This window comes from Tamandua tetradactyla, chromosome 24, assembly GCF_023851605.1.
Source record: "Tamandua tetradactyla isolate mTamTet1 chromosome 24, mTamTet1.pri, whole genome shotgun sequence".
Lineage (NCBI taxonomy): Eukaryota > Metazoa > Chordata > Mammalia > Pilosa > Myrmecophagidae > Tamandua > Tamandua tetradactyla.
Window position 1 is genome coordinate 21,111,446 of NC_135350.1, and position 15,113 is coordinate 21,126,558.

At 35.7% G+C, this 15,113-nt stretch overlaps 1 long non-coding RNA gene and 1 pseudogene across 1 annotated transcript in view; one reads left to right on the top strand and one right to left on the bottom strand.

Moving 5' to 3' along the window:
- Positions 1 to 15,113, top strand: part of LOC143668088 (uncharacterized) — a 90,876-nt gene that overhangs the window by 54,991 nt on the left and 20,772 nt on the right. The gene's annotated exons all lie outside the window — the stretch shown is intronic.
- Positions 12,884 to 13,990, bottom strand: LOC143668462 (spindle and kinetochore-associated protein 3 pseudogene; annotated as a pseudogene).

The window sequence follows — 15,113 nt, forward strand, 5'->3', positions numbered from 1 at the left end:
TTCCTTCAGAGCCCAGACCTTTTCAAATCCAAAACTACCTCTTTTTTTTTTTTCTTTTTCTGTCAGCTCTGCCCCCTCTGCCCCAGGGCAAATAAACAGCAACCTCCACTTTTAGTCAAGGTTCAGGTAAGCTGGGGGCCTATTTTTAGGATCAGAATTTGTTAATTAATTCCACAATTGGAGTTTCGTTGTGCTCAGTCCCTGCTGCTGGTAAACTCTCTTTCCTTTCCTGTCTGGGAAACAGCCTGTGGGGAGTGGTGCCAGCCACCGCAGCTTGGGGAACTCACGGTTCTGGGTGGGATTACAGCCAGCCCAGCTTGTCCAGACTCGGGTATGCTGTGTGTCCGGTCACTAACGTGGCCCCCGTAGTTGTTCTGTGCTGTTCCTGGCTATTTGTTAGCTGCTCTGGAGGACGAATTAAATCCCACACCTCGCTAAGCCGCCATCTTGGCCCCTACTCCTATATATGTTTTTTAAAGAGAAGGAAGAATGTAACAAAGAAGATACAATTTAACAAATGAGTATGACTGCTGAATCATATTGATATATCAATATGGACTCCAGTGTCTTAGAGCAGCTAGAAGAAAAAATGAAAAATCATAGAACTGTAATCCATACCAAACTTTAAAATCTGTTCTATAGATACTTGTTAAAATGTACTTGGAAATTTATTGCCTTTTTGTTTATGTTATATTTCACAATAAAAAAAGACATTTAAAAAAAAGTATAAATCCCATATACTTCAAAAAAAAGTATTGACAAATTCCCTTGAGGGATGAGAGAAAAATATGAAACTATTAAACTTTACAATCAGGGAAACCCCATATACTGTGTCAAACATCAAGGACACAAAAATCAATAGGTGAAGCCCTTGATTTTGAGGCTTGCTCTTGTGAAGCTTATGTGTGTAGCAGAAAAGGTTAACCTACCTATAGGCATGCCTAAGATTTACTACTGGAGGACCTCTTTTGTTGCTCAGATGTGACCTCTCTCTCTCTCTCTTTCTCAGCCCAACTCTGCAAGTGAAACCATTGCCCTTCCCCTACATGGGACAAGACATCCAGGGTTGAAAGTCTCCCTGGTGGCAGGGAAAATGACTGCCAGGGATGAATGTGGCCATTATGAGATCAACAATGCCATCCTGACCAAAGGGTGGAAAGAAGTGTAACAATTAATTTATCAGTGGCTGAGAGTGTTCAAATAGAGTCAAGAGGCTACACTGGAAGTCACTCTTATGCAAGCTTCAGTTACCATATCTTGCCAAACCCCAACCAAAACCATTCCAGCCAATCCTAAAGAACATCTAGGGCATTATATAAGATTCTACAGAGGTTCCGCGTACTAGGGTATCTTTCCAGCAACCTGCAACCTCCAGATGGGTCCCTGGACCAAATATGTTCTGAAATGCAAAGGGTCCAGCCTTTCCAGAACATCACATAGTTCTGCCCCCTCCATCTCATATTACTGCCAGCCCCTTCCAACATGAAAAAGTTAGAATAGATGTAGCCCAAATACCCCTAAAGAGTGGTATAAAGATCAAAAGTAATGGTTGAGTTATACAGAGAAGGTATGGTTTAACAAATGAGAATGATTGCTGAATCATTATATTGATATTTCTTTTAGTCTCCAGTATCTTTGAGCAGCTAGAAAAAAAAAATCCTAAAACTGTGGAATTGTAACCCATATCAAACTCTGAAATCTTTCCTGCAACTAATTGTTGTGATATGCTTTGAAATTTATTGCTTTTTTATAATATATATTATTTTCTCCCAGAAGATGCCAAAAAATAAAATAATATTTATTTAAAAAAAACCACTGTGAGATACCACTTCACATGTACTAGATTGGCTGGAATGCAAACGTAAGATAATTACAAGTGAGTATGCGGAGAAACAGAACCCTGGTGTACTGCTGGTAGGAAGGTAAAATAGTAGCTGCCTTTGAAAATCTGGCAGTTCCTCAAAAGTTTATGCATATGACCCAGCAATTCTACTCCTAAGTGTCTACCCAAGATAAATGAAAACATATGCTCAGACAAAAAACTTATACATGAATGTTCATAGCAGTATGATTCATAATAGCTAAAAGGAGGAAAAAATATAAATGTCCCTTAACTGGTTAATGGATACAGAAAATGTGGGATAACCATACAAGGGGATATTATTTGGCCATAAAAGGGAATGAAGTTCTGATACATGCCACAGCATGGATGAACAAAAGATTATGCTAAGTAGAAGTGTTATATATCATATGATATGTAACACTACATATTATATGATCCCATTTAAATGAAATATTCAGAATAGGCAATATAGAGAGACAGAAAAAATATAGAACAACCCAAAGGTTGCTTAGGACTGAGGGGGTGGGATAGTGACCAGGGTGATAACTAAAAAATGCAGCATTTGTTTTGAGGTGATGAAAATGTTTGAAAATCGATTGTGGTGATGGTTGCACAACTCTGTGAGTACATGAAAATGACTGAGTTGTACATTTGAAAGAGTGAATTGTATCATAAGTGAATTAGATATCCAAAAAGTTGTTACAAAATAAAATAACTTTTCTGTGGAACGGAAAGGCTGTTCATCTTCAACAAATCCATGATTATACAATAAATTGTCTAGTTACATGCCTACATAAATAAATAAATAAATAAAAATAAAATGACTTTTTAAATGGCAAAAAGAATTTGCTGTCATAGATTGTAACAAATGATCCATACCAATGTGTGGTCTTGGTCATGGGGTGGCATATGAGAATCATGTATTTTATATATGCTTTTTCTATAAACCCACAACTTCTCTAATAAATACAAAAAACAGCATGACCACCCCAGAAACCCCCTCATACCCCTTTCAGTCATTACCAGTCCCCAAATGTAACCATGATTCTGATATTTAACAGCATAAACTAGTTTTGCCTGGTTTTGTACATTATTTAAAAGGCATCTATGTTATTTAATATTCACATGTTCCAATGTGAGGGAGATGTGATTAACCCTCCTTTACAGGTGAGCAACCAGATACAGATAGGTGGAGTAACTACTCCAACCTCTCACAGTAAATAAATAGTGGAAACTGAACTCAAACCCAGGGTGTCTGGCTCCAGAGTCCATGATCTCTGCTCTATAACTTTTTTTTAAATTAGAGTAGTTGGAGGTTTATAGATAAAAACATGCAGAAAATATAGAGTTCCCACATACCCTTTCCCCCTATTATTATCACTTTTATTTGTGTGGTACATTTATTACAACTGATGAAATATTATAATTGTATTATTAACTCTTGTCTATAGTTTACATTAGGGTTCACTGTATTGGACAGTTCTATGTTTGTTTTTAATTTTTCTTCTAGTAACACATGTACAAACTAAAATTTCCCCTTTTAATCACATTCAAATATAAAATCCAATGGTGACATCCAGGGGTGAATGTCTTCCTGGCAGCATGGGAGATGACTCCCAGGGACTAGTCTGGCCCTGGCACCATAGGATCAACAATGCCATCCTGACCAAAAGAGGGAAAGGAAATGTAACCAAAAAGGTATCAGTGGCTGAGAGAATTCAAATAGAGTTGAGAGGCTACTCTGGAGGTTGCTCTTATGCAAACTTCAGTCAGACATCTCTACGTATCATAACTTGCCAAACCCCAACCAAAACCATTTCAGCCAATCCTAAAGAACACCTAGGGCAATATATAAGATTCTACAAAGGTTCCATGTCCTAGGGTAATTTTTCAGAAACCTAAAGCCTCCATTTAAGTCCTGAAATCTAAAAGGGCCAGCTTTTCCAGAATATCACCTAGTTCTATCTCCCTACCCCTTACTATTGACAGCCCTTCCGACATGTAAAAGTTAGACTGGGCATAGCCCAAATACCACTAAAGAGTGGAAGAAAGATCAAAGAAGATGGTAGAGTTATACAGAGAAGGTAGGGTTTAAAAAATGAGGATGATTGCTGAATCAGTATATTGATATTTCTTTTAGTCTCCAGTACCTTAGAGCAGCTAGGAGTAAAAAACTAAAATTGTGGAATTGTAACCCATACCAAACTCCAAAATAGTTCTACAACTAATCATTGTGCTTTACTTTGAAATGTATTGCTTTTTTGTATATATGTTATTTTTCACAAAAAAGAAAAAAGGTGATGATAAAAAACTATATATATTCCTTCCAGCCTCCAATGTTTTGGGGCAGCTAGAAGGAAAAATCTGAGATGATGGTATGGTAACCCATGACAAACTCTGGGATCTGTCCTGTAACTACTTGTTGAACAGTGCTTTGAAAACTATTGCTTTGTGTATATTATACAATAAAAAAGTTAAAATAAATCAATAAATCCAATGGTGGCAATTACTCTCACAATGTTTTGCTACCATTGCCAAAATTTTATCATCACTTCAAACAGAAACTCCATATCAATTTAGCATTAACTTTCCATTCCTTACCCCCAACCCAGTCCCTGGTAACCTACACTCTAGTTGTTGTTGTTTTTTTTTTTTCCCCAGGTTTTTATTTCTAGCTGCTCTAAGGTACACGAGGCTAAAAGAAGTATCTGTATAATGATTCAGTACTCATACTCATTTGTTAAACCCAACCTTCTCTGCATAACTCCACCATCACCTTTGATCTTTATCCCACTCTTTAGCATTTGCCCATTTTAAATTGCATTGTATGTCTTTTCATTAAGATGTAGGATTTCTTTATATATTCTGGATTTTAAACCCTTATGAGACATGTATTTTCCAAAATTATTCTCCCATTCTCCAATTTGTCTTTTAACTTTAATGATAAAGTTCTTTGATACAACAAAGCTTTTAATTTTGATGAAATCACTTTTATCTACTTTTCGTTCGCTTTCTGGTGCTTTACATATAAAATCTAAAAAAATATTGCCTACCGCAAGGTTCTATAGATGCTCCTCTGTTTTATTCTATGACTTTTATAGATTTTTAAAATCATTTTGAGTTAAATTTTGTACATTCTGTGAGGTAGGGTCTCGCCTTCATTCTTTTGCACATGAATATCCAGTTTCCCTAGCACAATTCATGGAAAAGACTGTTCTTTTCTCAATGAGTGGACTTGGCACCCTTTTCAAAAATAAATTAGCCATAGATGTGAGGGTTAATTTCCAGACTCTCAATTCAATTCCATTGTTCTTTGTGTCTGTCCTTGTGCCAGTACCATATTGTTTTGTTTAGTGTTGTTTTAATGCAAATTTAAGTTTTAAATTTGGAAAGTGTGTGTCTTACAACTTTTCTTTTTCAAGATAGTTGTCTATTTGGGATCCCTGACCCTTTGATATACATTTTTTTTTTATACATGGGCAGGCACCAGTAATCGAACAATATGCCTTATGAATATTGCTGCAAAAATCGTCAACAAAATACTAGCAAAAGGAATCCAACAGCATATTAAAAGAATATTTAGAAATTCTCCAAATGGGGAAATTGAATATTTCCTCCTTTCTCCCCAGTGCCCCAAGGTGACCTCTCAAATGCTTCTTTATTCCCTGCCCAGATTACTCTGGGATACATCAGAGCATCATACTAACCCAGACAAACCAACAAATTCTCACACCCTATTCAAGATATGGTGTTCAACCAAACTCACCATATATCTTTCTTGTTTTTAATGTAAACATTTAGAACTATAAATTTTACTCTCAGCACTACTTTTACTGTATATCATATGTTTTGGTATGTTGTGTTTTTGTTTTCATTCATCTCAAGATATTTCCTAATATTCTTTGTGATTTCTTCTTTGACCCATTGGTTGTTTGAGTGCACTTCTTAATTTCTACGAATTTGTGAATTTCCCAGTTCTCCTTCTTTTAGTGCTTTCTGGCTTCATTCCCTGATGCTCTAAGAAGTTACACTGAACCATTTAATTAGTTTTTAATTTATTGAGATTTAGTTTGTTTCCTACCATAAGAGCAATCCTGGATAAGGAAACATGAGTACTAGAGAAGAACATATATTCTGCTGCCATTGTTATAGAGCTTTATATGTGTTATGTATAGTTGGCTTATACTGTCCTTCAAGGCTTCAATTTTCTTATTGATCTTCTGCCTGGATGTTCTAACCACTATTGAATGTCTTGTATCAAAGTCTCTTACTATTAATGTAAAATGCCTGTTTCTACCTTCAAACCTGTGAATATTTGCTTCATACATTTTGGGTTCCTGCCATTGGGTGCATGCATTCTTATAATTGTTATGTCTTCTTGCTGAATTGACCCCTTTATCAGTATGTAATGACCTACTTTGTCTCCCATAATAGTTTTTGACTTAAAGTCTATTTTATCTGATATTAGTATAGCTTTCCTTTCCGTTTCCTTTAGCACTGCTTATAGGAGGGCTAGTGGGGATGAAATCTGTCAACTTTCATTTAACAGGAAATGTCTTAATCTCTCTATGATTTTCAAAAATAGTCCCACTGAGTGTAAATTTTTTATTCACAATTGTTCTCTTTCATTACTTTAAATATTTCATTCCATACCTTCTTGCCACCATGTTTTCTCATGTGAAATCAGACTTAATTCTATTGGGACTCCTTTGTACAAAACACACTGCTTTCCTAATGTAGATTTTAGAACTCCCTCTTGGGCTTGGCATTTGACAATTTCTTTTGTGTGTCTGGACATCGTTATCTTTGAATTTATCTTCTTTGGTGTTTATTGGGCTTCTTGAGTGTGCATATTCAAGCCTTTCATTAATTTTGGTGTATTAATTTGTTAAATGCTGCTGGAATGCAATATGCCAGAAATGGAATGGGTTGTAGAAAGGGAATTTAAGTTACAAGTTTACAGTTCAAAGACCATAAAAAGATCCAAACTAAGGCATCCAAAGAGAGATATCTTGACTCAAGAAAGGCCAATCAGGGAAGGCACATGGCTGGCATCTGCTGTTCACATTTCCATTACTTCCAGTTTCTGATGCCAGTGGTTTCCTCTCTGATGCCAGTGGTTTGCCAGTGGAGCATCTGTAGACCTTCACTTAGCTTCTCTGGGACACAACTCTGGGTTCTAACTTGTTTAGCATCTCATGGGAAAGCACATGGTAATGTTTGCTGTGCTTTGCATCTCCAAACATCTGTGTCTAGGCATCTGCTCTCTGTTAGCACTGTAAGCATCTCCAAATATCTGTCTCTGAAGCAAGTGTCTTCTCCAGAATGTTTCACCTTTTAAAGTACTCCAGTAAACTAATCAATATCCACCTTGAATAAGTGCAGTCACATCTCCATCTAATCAAAAGGTAGACCCACAATTGAATATTTCACATCTCCACGGAAACAATCCAATCAAAGTTTCCACCCTAAACAGCAGTTCTGTTCACACAAGATTGGACTAGGAAAGAAAACATGGCTTTTCTGGGGTACATAACAATTTCAAACCAGCACATTTGGGAAGCTCTCTGCCATTAGTTCTTATAATAGTCCTTATTTTTCTCTTTTTCCTTCTGGATTTCCCATATGCATGTATTGGTATGCTTGTTGATGTCCAAAAGTTCCCTATGGCTATTTTCACTTTTTAAAATTCTTTCTCTTCTTGCTCCTCAGCCTGTGCTATTTCAATTGTTGCTTTGAGCTCAGTGCTTTTTTTCTTCTGCCAGCTCCAAACTGTTGTTCAGACCCTTTAGGAAATTTTATTTCAGTCATTATGGTCGTCAACTCCAGGAGTTCTGCTTGATTCCTTTTTTTAAATGCAATTTTATTGTGACATGTAATTCACATTTCATACAATCACCCAAATTGCACAATCAGTGGTGCACAGTATCATATAGCAGTGCATTTGTCATCACAATTGATCTCTAAATATTTTCATTACTCAAAAAAAAAAAAAGCATAAAAGTAAAAATAAAAGTGAAAAAGGATATCCCAAACCCACCCCTCCCCATTTTTTTTTTCTTGGTCTTTTTTTTCTTACTCATCTGTCCATACAGACGGATAAAGGGAGGGCAGTCATAAGGTTTTCATAATCACATGGTTACACCTTAAAAGTTCTATAGTTGTTCAGTCATCTTCAAGAATCAAGGCTATTGGATTACAGTTCAACAGTTTCTGGTATTTCCCTTAGCTACTTCAAAACACCAGAAACTGAAAAGGTATGTGTGTGTGTGTGTGTGTGTGTGTGTGTGTGTGTGTGTGTATGTATATACACTGCATAAAAATATTCTCCAGAATGACCTCTTGATATCTCTCATTTCTCTTTTCATTTCTCTTCCCCCTTTTGGTTAAGAAGTCTTTCTTAATCCCACAATGCCAGGACCAGACTCATCCCTGGGAATCATGCTTCACATTTACAGGGAGATTTACCCCTCTGGGAATCAGGTCTCACAGACGGGGCAGTGAGTTCACCTGCAGAGTTGGCTTAGAAAGAGAGGCCACATCTAAGCAACAAACGAGGTTCTCTGGGGGTGACTCAGGCATAATCATAAGTAGACAACTTCTTCTTTGCAGGAATAAGTTTAATAAGAGCAAGCCCCAAGATTGAGGGCGGGGCCCATCAAATTAGCAGTTGCCAATGATTCTGAGAATATCAGATCTTTCCCAGGTGGGGAAGTTTAGTATTTCCACCTTTTTCTCCAGTTCCTCAAGGGGACTTTGAAAATACTTTATCTTCTTCCCAGATTATTCTGGCATATACTGGGGAATCACACCAACCTGTTCAAACAAACAAGATTTCTCTCCCTATTGAAGGTTCCATGTAGTTATGGTGTTTGAATAAGCTGCCCATACAAGTTAAATTAGAGAGTGTGATACCTAAAATAAAAATTTTGTACCAAATAAATATATCTTCCTTTGTTCTCATACAGAAGTTGAAATTTTAAACTACAGTCAATATCATCCTTTACCCTTTAGTCTGATTTACTTTAGTGCTACCCAGATCAGCTTTGTTCACATCTCTAACTGAAGTCTGATAACTTTTTCAGGGTTTTCAACAGCTGCTATGTGGGGTAATGTTGACTTTCATAGTTACAGAACTCTAGCTCTGAGTCTCAGGTTTCCCACAAATATCTGAAATAGGGAATGACCAGGTTATACACAAAGAGCTCAGCATCTCAGAATTAAATAACAATTACAACTCCAGAATAGATTTTTTTTTTTTGTATACTATATGGCATGGTCATATTTCACAGAACAAATTTGACTGCTGTAAGAGCTTACAATCTAGGAATCTTTACAATAGATCATCACCTGATAAGCTATGCTCTCAAATTTAATTTTCAGAGTTTTCACATTATAGTTAGTCCATTTTAGTAAGGCATTATATTTGTCCTTCCAATTTGCCCAGAGTCTGGTCCTCTTCATTGATGTTTTTTGAATTTTTATCTTGTTCCTTTAGATGGCCCATCATTTCATGTTTGTCTGTTTTTAATCTTCTTTTGCACATCATACATTTTAATATTTTAAAGTGTTAATCCTTGGTTTAGTCTCTGATCTACCTGTCCAGAAGTTTGTATCCAGCTAGAGATATGACTGAGACCTCCTTGAGTGCCAGGAGCTAACAAAACAAATGCAGAAAATACCTTTCACTGTCTTCGACAAAGTCTCTGTATTTACTGATGCTCTCCTTCAGAGTGTAGGCCTCCTATAAAGATAATCAATCAGAGGTGAATGTGAAATGCAGGGCCTTTCTATCTTTTATGATCCTACATCTTGCCTTGGGATTGTGCTTGCTTTTGGGTTTAGGGGATATGCTGTTTACAGGAATTTGAATGACTGCTCTATTCCCCATGAAACAAACTCCCCACTCCACGCCTTCTAGTTGTTCTATTATATGACAAAGCAGGTAATCCTTTGCCCCAGACAGGTTTGATTTAAAAAAAAATTTTTTTTATTAAATTGTTTTTAACATTAACTTTTCTGTCAGCAGGCTGCTTCTGCCTGCAGTGCAAGGTCTGGGAGGGGAAACAAATTAGTTTCTTGGTTCAGTCTTTTAGGTTGTTACCCAATAGATTGGCTCTGACATACAGGCACCCCAGTATATGCTCCCTCTGGAACAGGGCTGCGTTCCTACAATGGGAGGGTGGGATGACTCCACCCTTTACTAGGAGTGGGTGGCTGAGTGACCAGCAAGGGTACCACAAGCTTCTCCTACCATTTTTAAAGCTTGTTTTCTTGATTTAGTTAGTACTTTAACTGTTTTCTGGAGCATTTAATAATATGGCTCTTCCAGTTTTTGCTAGTTGTTCAAAGAGTCTGTAGAGAAAGGGCACCTTGGAGCATTTTATGCCATTGGCTGCTGGCCTTATCTTAACTAATAGCATCTACAAAGATCCTATTTAAAAATAAGTTCACATTCATGGGACCAGTGATTAGACATGTAAACATGTCTCTTTGGCAGAAAAAATTTAAATCTTTAACAGATATTATGCTATGAAGGGCTAAATGATGTTTGGAACCACTCCTTGCAACTCCCACCAAGATAGCAGTAAAAAGCATTACCAAATCTTTGAAGGATTCAGAGATTAGTACCATCATGGTACCATGGTGATTCATATCACATTACCATTAGATTGCCAGTGTTGTCACAAGATGGATCATAGGGAATGACTCTGTAAAAACCAGAAGAGTAGTGAATAATGACAGTGGATTTTGGCAAAGCTTAATGTAATGATGCCAATTTCAGGTGCTGTTCTAGGTGTGGTATCTTCATTGAAGCAAATTATTACAGACCTCTTTCCAATAAGCAAGGAAAATCAGAAGCAGAGTGTGCTTCAGTAGGGACAACAGTGAGTCCTTAATGTCTTGTCTCAGGGCTATGCCAATTTTGTTTTCTATCACACTGTGGTATGAAAGGAACATCACACTGGTCCACTATGGTAATGAAATATATTAAATAAATATGATTAGCAAGGAGGAGCAAGCATTCTACATGCTTTGGTAAGAATACCTTTTTGGGCCTAAACATGGTATAGCTTCCTCACTGTTAAAACTATGCCTTGTAATTGCTCGACAATCTGCACACACATTTGTAATTAATCCTTTGTAAAAAAAAAAATACTCCCTTAAATGAGTCTAACTTAAGTAGGCATCTGTTTCCTATTAGGACTCTGATTTAAACTTTTTATCTCTTTTATTGCCTCTAGCTTAAAATCTATGTGGATATTAGCATAGAACACCACTTTCTGTTAGTTTTTGCATGATACAGCTTTTCCATTTTTTCATTTTCAACTTTTCTGCATTCTAATATTTAAGGTATGGCTCCTGAAAACAAGTTAAAGGTATATCTTTTTAAATACAAAGTGACAGTCTTTGTCTTTTAACTGGGATAGTTGACCAATTTATATTTAATGTAATTACTGATACTTGGGGCTTTAAAGCTACCATTTTACAAAGTTTTTTACTGACCCACCTGTTTTACCATCTTTTTCTCTACTCTCCTTGGTATTATTTTTTTATTATTCCATTTTTTCTTTTAATAAGCTTTTTGTTTATATGTTTTTATTATTTTATTAATTACTTTAGAAATTAAAATGTGCATCCTTGACTTCTCAAAGCCTAGTATACTTTAATACTTTCACCATTTCCCAGACAATGTAAATCCCTTAGATAACTTGAACTCTATTTACCCTTCTCCTCTCAATTTATATTATGTTTTAAACCTACATATATATTTGCTTAAAATATTATTATTTGTCTATATAAAAAAGCCATTTTGATTCTGTCTCCCTTTAGCTGCTGTACCATTTTTGTTCCCTTCTTTAGCAAAACTCATTAAGAGAGCTGTCTGAATCTACTGTCTATGTCTGTTTTCTTTTCAATGTTCTCCATACTTCTGTCTCCAGTACTCTACCAAAAGTAATCTTCTTAGGGCTGTCACTAGCATCAATTCTTAGGCTTCTTTTTACTTGAATTCTCAGCAAAATTTGAAAATGTAAAGTTGATTGTTTTCCTTGAAATATTTTCCTTCACTGACCTCTTTTCAGTCTCCTTTATTAGATTACTCTACCTCCTTCTATCCTCCATAGTTTGGAGAACTCAGAAATACAACCCCTCCTTAAACAAATTCATCCAATTCTGTGGATTTAAACACATATATCTTATGGTAAACAGTGAAAGGAAGGTTGATACAAAGTTTGGGAATCGTTAATGTACCTAGTTTGACTCGAGCTTTACCTTGAAAAGAAACTAAATATTTTGAAAACAATTTCTTTAATTTCATATTTAAAAAAATTAAATCATAACTACACACTCCTAGAACAAATAATAAATCAAGTAGTTAATTTGTTTTGATGACAATTTTGTGACATAATTATGAGCATAAATATGACTTCATATTTGGCTTTCAAGGAACAGTCATAAATGAGGATAATTTTTACTGTACCAAATTTCTCAAAGTCCAGCCTTGAGCCTTTGAAGCACCTTGTCATGATACTTGTCAGTTGTTTCTTCTCACATTTCAACTTGTCTTCACATGAACCCAGATCATTATTTTCCTGTTGTTTGTAATTTGGAAAGTTCTCTAACAGCACTTTCATGAACTTATAATTAGATAAGACTACTTTCCCAGTTATATTTAAATCAGAGGGATCTTAGGCTTGAACTAAAAGGGTAATTTGAAGCTACCAGGTAACTTTAATGATATACAGTATTCCACTTCCTCTGGCCACAGTTGAGTATCCAGGGAAGGACATCAGATCCAAAATGAGTCAATCAGGGCCACAGTGGCTCAGTGGCAGAGTTCTCGCCTGCCATGCTGCAGACCTGAGTTTGATTCCCAGTGCCTTGCCCATGCAAAAGGAAAAAAAAAAAAAAAAAAAAAGGAAGAGTCAGTCAGAACTCTTCCTTGAAATATCTGAATTTTGAACCTTATTGTCAAACTGGTGTGAACTTGCCAGTGGTGAAAGAAGATAATTTGAGAGAATGAAACACAAAAAAGTTTTACCAGTTTTCTTTGTCGCAAACATCTTGAATGTTCTGTACTTTATGTTTCGTAAGAAAGACTTTGCTGAGTGGTACTGCTTTCACTGCTACTAGAGTAGCTAGGCTTGAATTGTATTTTGACAGCATATGGAGAATATCTTCTGCAGGTGTAGGTCTTCTGAGCAGATTCTCATTAGAAGAAATCTTAGAAGAGGGATCCAAAGGATTTTCAAAGCACTCCTCTGAATTTAAAACTAATGAAATACAATCTTTCATTTCCAAATCACTTGATGAACTATTTGTTTTTGATAATGGATAATTTGTGGATTTCAAAGCTGTACTGTTCTTTGTAGAAGGAATTTTCAATCAGAAGTACAGAATGTAGATTGTGAGTGTGAATTTGTATACTTGGTATCAATTTTTCTCAACTGCTGGATTATGGTGCCAGGAGTAGCAAAATAATTATCATTGGTCACTGGTTTTCTTTCTCTGGCTTCCTTGCTTTTATTATGCTTCATATTTTAAGCCCCATTGTATAGTCTTAATTTAAACACAAAGTATATTCAGAGATATTGAATTGTTCTAATTTAGAGTTATACACTCAGAATCATCCATCTTTAATGCACATTTTGGAGTTTTTAGTACTTTAGTTGGTGATTGTTTGGTAGGTGGAATTAAAATTTTTGGCTCTTCCTTATGGTTATTCACTGCCTGTGGATGGTTTGGTAGAACTTGGAATATCATACAATGCTCAAGTCCAAAATCAGAAAGTTGTGGACTACATGGAGGTGTATCAGAAACTGAGCATAGAATAGTAGCCTCAGATAGATCACCCATTATATCAGGCGTTTGAAGATTTTCGCATTTAGCAGACTCTGATTTAGAGTTAATGACTTCTTGCTCATCCACTGGATTTTCCTTGGCATGTAAATATTTCCATATCTTGAAAAACACTCTTATTTTCATGATATCCATTGCTTTTTTTTTTTTATCAGTACTTTGGTTGCCTTTATGAAACCAATGCTTTCTTGACTTTCCAAACTTGCTTTACCAAAAATAGTACTAACATCATCTTCCATATTTTTAACACAACATTATGTTGACATTGTTTTATGAATGTTAATATTCATTGAGATTTACTTGTAAGTTTACCCTTTTTAGTCTTTCCTGAATCTCAGAGTTTTATCAGAGATCATTTCTCTGGCTAAAGTCCACTTTTTCCTTGGGGGTTGTTATGCTAGTGATGAATTCTCAGTTTCTGTTTATTTGAAAATATCTTTGTCTTAATTTTTTAATTTTAATTGATATATATTATATGTTCACATACCATGTAATCATCCAAAGTGCACAATCAGTGGTTCCCAATTTCATCATATAGGTGTGCATTTATCATCACAATTGACTTTTTTTCTTTTTTGTGAAAAATAACATATATACAAGAAAGCAATAAATTTCGAAGCACATTGCAACAGATAGAGTTTGGTATAGGTTACAATTCCACAATTTTAGGATTTTCAGGATTTCTTTTAGAGACTAAAAGAGACATCAATATAATGATTCTGCAATCACACTCATTTGTTAAACCCTATCTTCTCTGTGTAATTCCATCGTCACCTTTGATTTTTCTCCCACTCTTTAGGAGTATTTAATTTTTCATGTTGGAAGGGGCTGTGGATAATATGGGGTGGGGGGTAGAACTAGTTGATGTCCGGGAGAGCCTGGCCCCTCTGCATTTCAGGATTTATCTAGTCCAGGGACACATCTGGAGGTTATAGGTTTCTGGAAAATTTACCCTAATGCATGGAACCTTTGTAGAATCTTATATAATGCCCTAGGTGTTCTTTAGGATTGTATTTTGCCATAATTTTTGAGAGTTATATCATCTAAGTACAAAGTTCTAAGTTAGAAGTATTTTTTAAGTACTTTGAAGATTGCATTGTTTTGGTCCCAAAGCAGTTGAGTTTTTGTCTTTCATGTGAAGGTAATTTTTTTTTTCCTCTGGATGCATAAAATTTTCTTCCCTTTGTATTTTAGCAGTTTTGCTACGATGTAGTAGGTATAGTTTTCTTTGCCTTTTTCTTACTTGAATTTTATAGTGCTTCTGGAATCTATGGCATGATATAGTAATATTATTACTTTGTTCTGTTCTTTCACTACTGAACATCTGGGTTTTAAATTATAACTATCTTGACCTGTTTTTTTTACTCTGTCCTCTATTTCTTCTCTGAATTATTTTCTCCATTTTCCC